A 13,839-nucleotide genomic window follows, 5' to 3' on the forward strand; every position below is an offset into this window, starting at 1 on the left:
TCTGTGGTAAGCAGTCAGAACCAAGTGGATTGCCGATTTTGGAACTGGGTCATTAAGTGCTTTGGGAACATCAAATGGCAACCCAGATCTCTTGCTACATTGCTGATTCCTTCAGGGCGGGAGGTGTGTATTGTCCGTCTTTGCATCACCTGCAGGAGCTCTAGGATTGTACTCTTCATGTGGCTGGAACTCAATAGCCATCAGTTGATTGGACGAGTGAAGGATGCCATTGATTACCATGACAAGGGAGGGGCTTCAGACCACATGAATTAGGGCTGTAAAATATGCCAGGTGGAGTTCTGGACAGAGCCAATAGCTCTGCCTCTTGACTCGCTGGGAGAGGGAGAGTAGACAGTTTATTATGGGGCCAGAAGGTGTCACTGCACCATTACCCACACAGCTCTGCACTGAATGAGTTTCTGAAAGGACTGTGACTATGTGTGATTTTTTTTTTTTGACAGAAAACTGAGTGTATTGTATAATATATAAACTGATAAAGTATCTACATTGTTTTTATCTCGATGCTTCTTGACCGTTCCTCCCTTGAGAATCACATTTGTGTCTTGCTGTGTTATACTGAGACGTGGTGTTGTATAATGGATGAAAAACGGCCTCTGGACTAGATGGCCTGGGTTAGAGTTTTGAATCTGCCAATCACTCTGTGACCTGGGCAAGTTACGTACTCTCTCAGTGTCTTGATGTTCTTATCAGAAAAAGGGGATTAGAGCATTATTGTGAGGGTGAAATGAAGTTAGTGCGCGAAAGCATCTAAAACAGTACTGGTAACATGGTAAATTCTCAGTGACAGGTAGCCATTTGACAGAGCCTTGTTGTTATACTTTTCAGTAGAATGGGGGAACAAAGAGCACGTGCTCTCTGCCTGTTGCTTTACATAACTGACTTGTGAGGAAGCAAGTTTTGTATAAAGTAGTCTTGTCTCCTATACAGGATCTGGTAACTGTAGGGATAAAGTACCTGGATTCGTTTTCTAAGCCTGCTGTAACAAATTACCACACATGTAGCGACCTAAAGTAACAGAAATGTATTCTCTCACCCTTCTGGAGGCCAGAAGTCTGGAATCAGTTTCACTGGGCCAAAATCAGGCATCAGCAGAGCTGTGCTCCCTCTGGGTGCTCTGAAGGTGCCTCCGTTCCTTGTCTCTCCCAGCTTCTGGTGGCTGCCAGCATCCTTTCCTTGAAGCTGCATCAGTTCTGGCTCTGTCTTCAGGGTCACACTCCTTCTCCTCTTCTGATTATGTAAAATCTCCCTTTGCCTCTTTCTAATAAGGATATTTGTGACTGTATTTAGGGCCCACCCAGATAATTCAGGATGCTTTCCCCATCTCAAGATCTTTAACTTAATCAGATTGGCAAAGACCAATTTTTGGTCAATGTTCACAGGTTGCAGGTCTTAGGACATGGATATCTTTGTGGGGGATGAGGGGTTGTCATTATTCAGTCCCTTATAAGGGTGTCTCAAACTATGAATTCTAAGATTCTATAATGAGACTCAGGACACTTATTAAACCATTCTCAAAATGGGTATTAAATAGCCTAAATAATGGTATATCTCAGCAATCTAAATTTAAGTTAATTATTATTCCTTTTCATTATTTTAATCCATATTTTGACTGATTTTTAAAAATTTCTGATACTATTTAAACATAGATTAATCCTGGCATTCTATCATTTCGTACTCCCAACAATTACATGATGTTGGCATAACTTATATCTTTATATTACAAAAGAGAAAACTGGCATTTAGAAAAGGTGAATGCTTCACCCAAAATAAAAACTTTGAGCAGACCAATGATATCAGCCAAAGTCTTTTGACTTATAAGCAAGTGTTCTTTACATTTCATTATAGTGAAAAATTGTCTTCTTAGAAAGAGCCTCTGTTTTTTTAATCTTTTAAAAATCTTTTTAAAAAGTCTTTAAAAAATGCCTTAATGATGAATCAGTCATTGTACTGTAGATAGGATAAATATTGCTCTGTGTGGAGAAAAAGTAAAGAATAGGGAGAGAGTGTTTTGAGGATTTCTTTCTTTCTTTCTTTTTTGCACTACAGTTTAACACCAATAGTTTTTTAGAAAATACAGATTTGCTATAAGAAAACTGCGGTGGAGTTGTCTCTGTAAAAATAAGGCTAATGTTGGTTTTTTGAGCTGGACATATACAATGTAAGCATCAAAACATTGACAAATGTTGCCTGGCAAGGTTGAAAGCCTGGAGTGAAATATTGGCAATTACACAAAGATGGATGGCAAGAAATAGCTGACAAAAGGAGCTGGGACACTATTGGATGAGTAGAAATTGGCAGCTTGACTGAGAAGAGGGCCAGGTTGTCATTATCTTAGTCAAATTTTTGTTTCCTTTATTTCTCCTGTTCGCCCACTGTCTTGTAATGTTTGCATATCTGAGAACTAACACAGCCATAATTGGAACAGATTATTCTCAAAGTGTTTTTTTCTTCTTCTTCATCACAAGAATAAGCTCTAACCATGAAAATCCCCTATAGACCACACTTTGGTAAGCTTTCTATCCAAAAGAGAGAGGGGAAGATGAGATTAAGTAATGGCTTATTCCATATACATGGATTTTTAAAATTCTAATGTGGATGGAAGACATAGACGAATCTAGTAGAATTGCAGTAAAAATAAAAATAAACGCATTGTGAGGTTCAGCCTGTTGACCATTGTGTGAGGGAGGGGGAATCTTCTCCAGTTGTTTTGGAGAAATGACATCAGATTGGAAAAGAACAACAAAATGAGGCAAAGCAGGAAAATAATTGTCCCAGATGTTCCCCGGATATCCCTACATCATGCCTTGACTGGTAAGTGACTTTCTATTTTAAAATCCATCTGAAGACCAAGAAAGAACTAAAAAACACCTGAGCTCTGTGGTGGGAGGGGTTCTATAAATGCAAGGAATAAATATTCAAAGAAAGCTCTATATCAATTCAGCGTTTCCTCATAGGAATAGCAAAAATATATTAGATGTCAGCAAGTGTGGTTCCTAAAATGGTCAAGCGAAGTGCATTATTCACAAAAATGAGGAAGACATTGTTTGTATAGATGCTGTAGTTTTGTTAAAAACATGCACACAAGCACACACGCAAGGCCCACTGCCATCTCATCTCCAACGTTATTATTGTCTGTCATCTATCTATCTATCTATCTATCTATCTATCATCTATCATCTATTTTATTTATTTATTTTAAATAACCTCTGTGACAAGGCTAATATCTGAGAATAGTGGCCCAGAGACTAAGGTACCTTAGACGATGAACCTACAATAAAAATACCCCGAAGTTTCATAAAATAGTTGAAGTTAAAGGGAAGTTTTTGAGAGGTAATCTCAGTGGGTTCGACTGTTGGTCTAAAATAGTGAGTAAATAATCTTTTGCTGCATAAAACCTACCCCCAAATCTCAGTACCTCAAAGTAATATGGTTTGCTCTTAATCTTGGCTACCCACTGGGGGTCTACGTGTCTCTCATCTCCTAGCTGGATCATGCTCTTCTTGGGGTGATGATGGAAGCCCAACTATATGAGCACTTTTGAGATCTCTAGTTGTGTCAAACCTGCTAACAATAAGAATTGGCCAGTGAGTCACACCACCAAGCCCCACATTAATTAAGTGAGGATACACCCCCCTGGAAGTGGGGGGAAGAGACTGCATATTTCTGAACAATAGTCCAAATCACTGCAGATACAAAAACTCACTTTTGCCTTGAGCATAAACAGCATGGAGGAGAGCAGGCCAACCAGAGCATTATATGGTGCCTAATGCTATTTCCCAGGCTGCCCTGGTTCTAGAGGAACTCAAGGATGCAGTGCACTGCGGCTGCCACTTCCCAGCCTTCTTTGCAACATCCATCTCACCTGTCTGCTGTGACCAGGGAACGGAAATGCCAGTTGACTTCTATGTGTTGTAAAGAGAGGCAGTGTCCTGTGCTGGAAGGAGCTTGGGCTATGCTGTTGGAAAAACAATGGGCTAAATTCCAGTTCTGGAACTTACCATCTATATGACCTTGGAAAAGGTTATTACTTGTGAGTCTCTTCCTACATGCAAACCGAGAAGAATAGTATCCTTGTGAGAACAAAATTATCTCATGAGTGATGTGTCTAGAATGGTGCCGGGTCTGGAGTAGGTGCTCAATAAACGTGAGTTCTCTTCTTTCTGAAGGGCCGAGGGGGCTTCAGAAGGAGTACGTAGAATGAGTGGCGTCAACTTGTGAGACAACCATTCCTCTCTGTATCATCTCCTTGCATAGCACTTAACTCTGGTACTATTGTTTTACTTTTAATGTGCCTTTGTCTCTGCAATTACATTAAAAGATCTTTGGAGGATAGGGTCTTATTGAATGCTCTGTGTCTCCCACAGTACCTAGCAGAGTCTCACATTTGTGAGGCATTGTCAGAAAAAGGAGAAAACTTGCCCTTGAAATGAAGAGATCTCCGTGCTAGTCTCAGCCCTGTCACCTTGAGCTGTCATCTTCTTTCTCCGGCTCTCTTTTCCCCATCTCTAAAATGGAGATTGGACTCCAGCCTTTAGAACTATGCCTGACACATAGAAGATGCTCAATGGAGAGGTCTGGGAGGAATAAATAATCCCTATTCATTCTAAGAGGTCCTAAAATTCTATAATAAAGTTGACTTAAGGCAGAGAAATCAAAGAAGTTGAAATTTTTAAATAAAATGAATTAAACATTATTTCCAACAATGCATTATCAGATTTCATTTCCCTCCTTCCCAGAGAAATAGTTGTTTGAAACAAATGACATCCTGGGAAAAACATTTGCCATGTGAAAAGATAGATGTAAGTAGGTTTTCCTTTTGAAGTAACTTGTGATTTCTATCTAACTGTGAAAACAAAATCTATTCAGGCAGATGTCTATCTAAGTTCATCATGTTGACAAACCCCCAACTACACTACACAATTTGGCACACTTAGTCTGCCCTGTGAGTTACAGCTTTTTTTATGATAACTCAAGAGACCTGTTGGATGTTGAATAACTTTCATGGGTTCCCTATTAACTCTCAACAACAAAAATTCCAGTATCAACCAAAAATACATTTACCGCCGAAACACAGGAACGTTCTTTGTTGTTTTTCCCCCCAAACAAATCGTCTATAAACTTAGTTTTGTTACAAAACTTGAAGTAAATATATCTAAACATCTTGGTCTATTGAAGTAGTGGGGATGGCTAGAACCAGACCATTGTTGTGCTTTCTCACCGAAGTCCTGGAAGATGATTTGTGGAGCTTTAGTCAGTATTGCTGTTTTTATCATTCCTCTGGTGCCAACTTACCCTGGGAAACATTTCTTTCACTATCTTAAGAAACTTTGAAGAGATAAGGAAAGATGGAGTCTCTATTTTCTCTCTTTCTCTCTAGCCTTGCTGTCTGGAGAAAACAGTCCAGCAATTTCTTCCACACCCACAGGGCCTTTTTGGTCATCCTAAGCTGGATGTTTCAGGCAGTGTTCATAGTGTTGGAGCCTGGAATCTGGAGTCAGAGCTGCCTGTGTTTAAATCCTGACTCTGCTACTTGGGCAACTTAACCTTTTTGTGGCTCAATTTCCCAATCTGTAAAATGGAAATTAGAATCACTTCTGTTGTGAAGATTAAATGAGTTGCTATATGAAAAGAGTTTACAGTAGTGCCTGGCACACAGTAATCACTTGCTAGCATTTTTATGTCAATAGCATCTTTCCTGGTTTATTGCTGTCTTCTTGTTGTTTGCATCTGGATACTACTGTGGTTACAAGTTTGTCAACTTTCCTTTTGCCTTCTCACCTTTCATTCACTTTTAGAAACATTCATTCAAAATTGGGAAGAAATAGTAAACTCTTTAATAAAAGCAGCTCATCAGGCAGGGAGAAATTTCTAAGCTATTTAGAGCAGTTACTCACTTTCTCCAGCTTTGGTGTGTTTTCTGTTTTCCTTTGGGCAGCAAACTCATTTTGAAATTGTAAAAAGAGCTGTGAAGCTCTGGTCACGCATCAGAATGATTTTTGATGCATCCAATTTGCATGTTGAAAGTCGTCTTTCCGGAAACACAAAGCCATCAGCTGGGAAAAATAATCACTTCAATTCAGTGTCGGTAAAGAATTTCCTGCAGCAGGAATGAAAGACAAGCTCAGAGGATGCATCCGATAAGAAACTAGAAATGATCAGATTTTATTTCTAATGGAATTCACAATGTATTAGGCGCCTTTGGGGCATCATTGTGTTCTTTTCATTAGTTTTTCTTATGTGTTCTATTGTCCTTCATTAAGATGTCTCACCTCTCTCTTTCTGGAGAATCAAAGCAGGAATTTACACTTCCAGGGCACATCAATAAGTCACCTGTTGTACAGATTCTTCATATTGTTGCTGTGAGGGGGGCAGATTGGGAAAAAAAAGATAGATGCAACATTTAAAAAAACTGGGGTGCTGTAAATTGGGTCAAATATATTCTGTCTTTAAAAATCAATGTCTTAGAAGGAGAATGACTTCTTTGACAAGTGTCCTAATGGCTTATTAGAATACAGGAAGAGGGGTACAGATTGCCTGGACATTTGGCTGAAGAGAATAGTTTGCCTCCATGGCCAAAAACAATCACCTTGGAGACAATTAATATGTCTCTAAAATACCTATTACGAGGCAGCCTGTGACCTTTGCTACTATGTGGCAGAAATGCTTAATGTCTGTAAAGAAATTCCAGCTTGGCATCTATGTTTGAAAACAAAGGCTGAATGGGGGCAGAAGTGAGGGCAGATGTAGATCAAGAGCAGATGGCCAACTTTCTAGGACATTCCAGTGTTTAAAAACTATTAAATAAAAGCATCCATTTTGAAAATAAACAAAACACGAATATTGTCCCCATGAGTCTGATAGAATGCAGAAATGTTCCTGTTCTTATATTCATTGATTCCTTTCCTTAAATTTAGAACAGAAACAGGAAAATGGAGACACACATGGCCTTGCTGCTCTTGGGTATGATTCCTGTGACCTTTTCACATCTCTGTGAATGTAAATGCAGAAGGCGAGAAGAGCAAGTTCCATCTATTCTTGGGTAACATTTAAAAATGTCTGCCTCTTCCTCCATTTTCACAGCTAGATCCTAAGCAACGTTCCTCTGGGCTCCTGGGTCAGCCTTCCTGCATGTCCTTTCTCTCGGAGCAGCTCTCTCTTAGGGATCATTTGGACCATGTCGTTCCTCTTTATTTGAGTCCAGAGTTGCCTCTCAATTGGTTTTTTTGTCACTGGGGAAACTTTCAGGCATATTTTTAAAAACTTCAAAAATTTAGTACATCATGAAAAACACAACAAGGGAAAACTACGAACAAAATTCTTATAGCTTCTGAACTGTTTCTAATATTGGTGTGTGTGTTTTCTACTTATTGCTGTGTAACAAAATACCTCAAAACTTAATGGCTTCAAAAAACCCTACTTTATCTGATCTTGTGAGTTTGTGGGTCAGGAATTTGGGCAGGTCTTGGCTGGGTGATTCTTCTGCTCCACTTAGTGTTGATGAGGTGGCTTGGTAGTATTTAACTAGCCTTGTCTGGAGGGTCCAAGACAGTTTCACTCACATGCCTGGTGTGTCGACCACGGTGGCTTCACTGGACCCTTCTCCCTGACCAGACAGTCTAAGGGTCTCCACATGGTCTCTCCAGCAGGTAATTGGAATTCTTATATGGTGGCTCAGGACTCCAAGAGCAAATTCTCGGAGATGGGAAGTAGAAGTTGCAGGGGTAAGAAAACTGGCCCAATGTCATTTGTGCTGTTTTCCATTGATCATAGCAGTGAAAGAGTCTGTCCAGATTCTTAGAGAGGATTGTCAAAGAATTTGTGACCATCTTTAATCTATTATAGTTCACCCTTTGGTCACAAATTATTTGTATTCCTCTCTTGTGCAAAATACTCCTGCCTAAGATCACTAAATCTCATCCTGTTATGTCAGGGGTTGGCAAACTATGGTTCACTGCTATTTTCACAAATAAAGTTTTATCAGAACACTACCATGTCCATTAACTTGTATGTTGTCCATGGCTGCTTTCATGCTACAATAGCAGAGTTGAGCAGTTGTGACAGAGATCTTTAAACTTCAGTCCTAAAATATTTACTATCTGGCTAACCCCTGCTATCAGCTCAGAGTCCAGGATCTTGTCTTCTAAATTAGGGCTAGGTGTAGATGATGCTCCTTAAGTGAGTTCCTCAAGCACAGTTCTTTCTCTCTGAAGACCCATGAACTCAAGAGATCTGTTATCACTCCCACATATCCCCCATACACAATGGTGGCTCAGAGATAGGGTCACCTTGATAGACACTCCCATTCGAAAAGGAATGGGAGACACATAGCAGTCACTAGTCCGTAGTAGTTCTAAAATCCAGCAACCACGTTTGCCAGTTCCTTGATTATGGTTCAGTCCTGCTTCCTGGGAAGGCTTTTCCACAGCTCATGGCTTTACCCTCTGGGCTTTTGGTTCTGCCAAACTTATCCTTCCTTTTCTATGTAGCCCATGTTTGAGGTTGAGTAGTTTTCTTAAACTACTTCCTGTCCATGGAAAGTTGAGATCCAAGGGTGAATTGTCTCTGCCCTTTTCAGTCTAAGCTAATAAAACTCTTCCATAAACTTTTTGGGTTTCTTAGCTATCAATTTATAATAAACTTCTTTAGACAAAAGTCATATCAGTGTTTTCTTTCTTAAGCCCTTCTCTATCTTTGGCTTTCTGTGAGGCTGCTTTGGGACAATGCGTTTAGGAGTCTATAAGGCCCTATTGCTGAGAAGGCCTATGAAGCATACCCTTGAGATTCTTAGACGTTCTCCCAGGCACATTCTTCAATATTTCTGGGGTCTTAACAGGTGGTTTTATAGCCATGCCTTGAAATCTTTACCCTGAAGTTATGCTTTAGTGAGGGCACCCTGGGTTTGATCTTTGCCTTGAAGTTATTTCCTTGAGAATATTTTGCTGAAGGAGACTGGGGATGTGAACCAACTTTTATTTTCAAACCAAGCAAGTCCTGGCTTCCTCATATTTTCTCTAAATTCTGCTTGAAAATTTAATAGTTCTTTTAAAAGTTCATCTATCTTTTCTAGAATGGTGTCATAGGCATCTAGAAGCAAGCCGACACCTTCTACATTCTGCCTGGCAATCTTCCCAGCCAGATCCCTCAGTTCATTAGGCATCTTTTCTATTTTCCACATAACCGTAAGTGTCAGGGTTGTCAAACTTGCCACCACTACATAATCTCTTCCTCTCTTTCTCATACCCTCACCACAGTCTCCCTAGGCCCTTTGAGCTTCCGCTTGTTGCCCAGTCCCAGAGCCAGTGGCACATATTTTACATTTTTGTTATGGCAGCATCCCATTTCCAGGTACTAAATTCTTATGTATCTTCTGTATTTAATGCACAATCACTGACATCCTTCCTTTTACCTATCTCTTTCCACAACTTGATATATTCTCTACTGCGTATACAAAATAATTAAAAATTACTCTTTCTCGTTCTCTCTCCTGGCTCTTCTGCTACAACGACCGCGTCTTCTGAATATTCTGACCGAGTTAAATTTGTGTGTTAACGAATCCTTAAGTCAAAGAAAATTGTTTACACCTAAATTATTTCCTAGGATTGCTTTCTTCAATCTCTTTTAATGGTGCAACTTGACAGGAAAGAGAAAAACGAAAGGAAATTAAATACCAGGACAAGAGAAAGGTCACAGGCAGTTAGCTCTTTATCTTTGGTCTGGTTTACATAATACTTTGAGAAGTGCTTGGTAGTTAAGTATATTGTGATAAATAGCCATGGCATGGACTCTCACCTTATTTTTTGGTTCTTCATTCTTTACACCTCTTCCAACCTAATAGATGGGCAAGGCTGACAGATTAGCAGGTGAATGTGGGCTGTTTGTCCAAACAACAAGTTGTTTCTGGGCTGCAAATACTGTTTTATTTAAAATTTTTGGTTAACTGTCTTAATTCACCACAATCATTTTTCTCAGACCTATTAGGGCCGTGTTTCTTGGGGAGGGTGTGGGGTGGAGATGGAAGGGAGGAAAGAAATAGAAGGAAGTAGAAGAAAGGGTATACATCAGAAACAATATCACCCAGAAAGCTTTTTACACATACCTACACATCCCAGCAGGAATCTCTAGCTTAGGGAGGTGTTTGTTTTTTCAAGAGCCCTTCACAGTTTGGTAGATAGGGTGACAATATCTTCCTCAGTAACTTTTAATTCTATTTGACCAGACAATTCCATTTACTTCACAATTTTTTCAGCTCATGGTTGGATCTGTGGTCAGAAGAACTTTCTAGTACAGAACTTTGAATAGTTACTTCTACCCCTTTGGGGGCCTCATTTAACACCCATCCTTCCTACCTTAACAGAAGAATTTCAAATACCGTAACGGATGCAAAGTACCTGAAGACTCTAAAGAAACTTGAAGTTCCTTTCAAAGGGCCTTTAAAAGGCTTTCCTGTGGAAGGATTATCTGTGTTGTCTGTGTTCACACAGGTAGAATGATTTAGAATGAAACTATATCAATTTTACTTTCAGCTGCAGTCCCAGGTGTGAGTGGACAGCTACTCCGCATTTGAGAGAGAGAGACATCAAACCATCATGAGAGACTTCTAAGGAGGTGTTCAAAGTCCAGTCCAGCAACTGTTAGCTCCTCTTCCTCATCAAGGGTATGGAAGGGTTGGAGTCTTAAAGATCTTTTTTTGGAGAGGGCTCTTAGTGTGTTTTGAGTCTCCCCTCCCCTAGTGACATGGGACAGGCATAAAGAGGGAGCTTTTCTCCCTTCTCAAGTTCAGGGAGAGGAGCTTCGGTGGACCCCCATGGAGAGCAAGATATGCTTCCCTTGTGGATGAAGTCTGCTTATTCCTGAAAACTATCTACTTGGCTGAAGACTAGGGCCACTGGCTGTGACTGTGGGGAGAAGAGAGGTAGTTACTGTGGCAGTAACCTCCTCAGAAATTGGAATTTTAATGCTATTTGACCAGACCATTGCACTTGCTCATCCAGAGTTTATCTAGTTACGGATGCAGGCGTACTTCCTCTAGCCTGGACGACGTCAGACAAGGAGGAGTCAGAAGAGGGCTGCCTTGAATTTTGCCCAGGAGAGTCACAAGAGAAGGATGCCCAGGTGTTACTTCAATTGCATAGAGGCTGCGGGGACAGCAGAAAGTGGTCAGCTGTTACCACGTCAAGGGAACTACAAGCAAGAGATCCAGTGATGGTGGGATGCAAAGGGGCTTCAAAGAATTGACAAAATTATATGACCATGACCTGGAGGAGCAGAGGTAGCCTAGTGAGTGGCTGGGAGGAGGAGAAGTGCCAGGTGGGGAAAGAGAGAAGATGGTGACCACAACATCTCCCCTTTCCCACGGGAGGCCACCAGCCCAAAATAGGACCAACTGCCAGCAAAGATCAGCAGTTGAGGAGGAGAGATCTTTAACTGCAAATAAAGTAGTAAGTTTATTCTTACTATGTGAGTATATATATATGTGTGTGTGTGTGTGTGTACCCATATTATATTATATTATTCTTATTATATGGATGGACGCACACACGTATATATGAATTATAAGAATTCATAGGATAGTAAAGAGAAAAGTCATGGGGATTTCCCAATTATTTATAGGGGCAGGGAAAGAAAAGAACCAGCCCTTCAGAGCAGGCTTAAATGGGCAGTGGGAGAAAAGAATGTTATTTTCTGCTGCACCTTAGGAGTCTTACTTGTTCAATATAATATAAGGATGTGCAGAAGACAGCGTTAAGACATATGGATGGAAGCTGCAGGGCTTATTACTAAGAAGACATTTGTAACCATGAGAGCTGTCTACAAAAGGTTTCCAATGGAAGAGCTTTCTTTGACTTAATTATAAAATCTGGTGATGCCTACGAAATTAGGGCTAAGAAAATATGCTGCATAATAAGTTTGTTCACTGTCAGTGCATATCAGTTCTTTTTTTCCTCACCTTATAGTGTATGGTACTGTTGGCTGAGGCTAATGTAAAGTGCCATATTATTCTGCACTATTTTCTTGTCCCACCTCCACAGATGACATATCAGTTTAACTACTAAAGTGTTTCTCTAGCTTTCACAAACGTAGGCAAAAGTTGGAAGCTATATCTCATTTCAGAAAACCTACCAACCCTTTGAGGGAGTGAAAACATCCATGGCTAATGAGGGCAGAACTTTCTTCCATGCTACGGACCACATGTCGGTTCCCAGCGATCATCTCATTAATCCTCACCTAACACATGTGGACAGTGGACATGATAATTTTCTCATTTGGCACAACTTCCCAGAGTCAATGTCAAGCTAACAGTCTAACATACTCATCAGACCCAGAAACTGATAACAAATTCTGTAGGAAATACCTTTCAGAGACTGTGAGAAGTCTCTTATCTTGAAAAGCTCTTCTCTGTTTCTATTTCTGGACACTGAATACTGCAAAAGCTTTGCTACTGAACTCAGCCGATTCGTTGTAAAAAAAAAAAAAAAAAAAGTCAGGGAGTAGAAAAAAGGATGCAGGATTATTTTCCTTTTTTCACATGATCCTGAACTTTCTGGAAATGGCCTTGAGGCTTTTCCTTTAATTTACATGTCAGCTTTCCTAAAATGAAGGAGAAGCTGTGGTGATGTTAAAAACCAATATGGACACCATACTTTCTTCTATAGTCTTCTTAGACCCTGATGCTGCAGTTTATAACGTGCCCTTTTTTTTTTTTTAAGAGAACTGTGGACAAATTATCACTCCTTAGTTGAAATAACCCTGTTTTACTAATCTTCATCACAAAAATGAACATAGTGTGACCTATTGTCTAACTTTATAGTCTTTTGATAAAAAAACTCCACTCTAGTAGAGGTGTTTTTAGGGCATCTGCCCAGTGCACAACCTTCTTGCCCTGAGAGCCACACCATCACTGCCCGCCTACCAGGTTTGTCCACAACTCCTCCCCTTTGGCCACAGCAGAGTAAACTAGGGGTAAACCTCTAACTGAGCTGGGTCGGTTTAGTCTTTTTACGAAAATTTGGAAGTGGGCTTCAGAAATGCTAGTTAATTTCTTCAACGTTCTTCCCTGAGGTGACACGAATTCCTAAACAGAGGCTGCTATTGTGAAGTGGTCATTTTGAATCATACTGGTTTTCAGAGAAAGAGAAAAATGAAGCCAACAGGCGGAGAGATAAACAGATGAGACTGCACAGGTGGAGAGAGTGAGAGAGGCCAGGAGAGCAGCTGTCCTGGTCTCTGGTTGGTTTCCTCTTCCTGGTCCCAGTCTTTTGTGGCGTCAGTGATGGGACTTTGGTTCCACGGCACACCTCAATGTCCTCATAACAGTTTGTCCTTTCAGTTCATTGGATTAAGTGGGTTTCCATTATTTGCAACCAAAATTAAAATTTACTGAGATATTCATCCAATTACGAAACCAAATTTCAACAGCTCAGCAAACTCTTTGGCTTCCGTTGCCAGTGGCTGATCAATGAGAAATGTGCTTCTAATGCCATCTTGGTAATCTCAAAGGATGTACTGTTTATAATCTCCAAATTTCCATTGTTCTTTGTACCTTTGTCTTGAAACCTTCGTAGAGAACACTCACTTAGTATGACAATAGGCAAACTGAGCTTCTCAAGAATATGTCGTTAGCCAATATTGATGTCTGTCATTGGCACCAGGACTCCTCTAGACTGTGTCTCCTGTCATTACCACAGAAGTCAGAAAGATGAAAATTCGAATCTCACCTCTCCTACTTACTGGCTGTGTGACGTGCAGTAGATTACTTAACATCTCTAAGATTCAATTCCTGCATATGTAAAATGGGAATCAGATATTAACATCAAATCT

At 40.2% G+C, this 13,839-nt stretch overlaps 2 long non-coding RNA genes across 2 annotated transcripts; one reads left to right on the forward strand and one right to left on the reverse strand.

Moving 5' to 3' along the window:
- Positions 1-1,019: 1,019 nt before the first annotated feature.
- Positions 1,020-3,989, reverse strand: LOC138919667 (uncharacterized). The gene is made up of 2 exons (XR_011430087.1): positions 3,884-3,989; positions 1,020-1,991 (listed from the first exon to the last, which is right to left on the reverse strand). It is a non-coding gene; the product is annotated as an uncharacterized lncRNA (long non-coding RNA).
- Positions 3,990-4,013: 24 nt separating this feature from the next.
- On the forward strand, positions 4,014-11,474 carry LOC138919668 (uncharacterized). The gene is made up of 2 exons (XR_011430088.1): positions 4,014-4,165; positions 10,545-11,474. It is a non-coding gene; the product is annotated as an uncharacterized lncRNA (long non-coding RNA).
- The last annotated feature ends 2,365 nt before the right edge of the window (positions 11,475-13,839 follow it).

The sequence above is a fragment of the Equus caballus genome, chromosome 20, assembly GCF_041296265.1.
Source record: "Equus caballus isolate H_3958 breed thoroughbred chromosome 20, TB-T2T, whole genome shotgun sequence".
Classification (NCBI taxonomy): domain Eukaryota; kingdom Metazoa; phylum Chordata; class Mammalia; order Perissodactyla; family Equidae; genus Equus; species Equus caballus.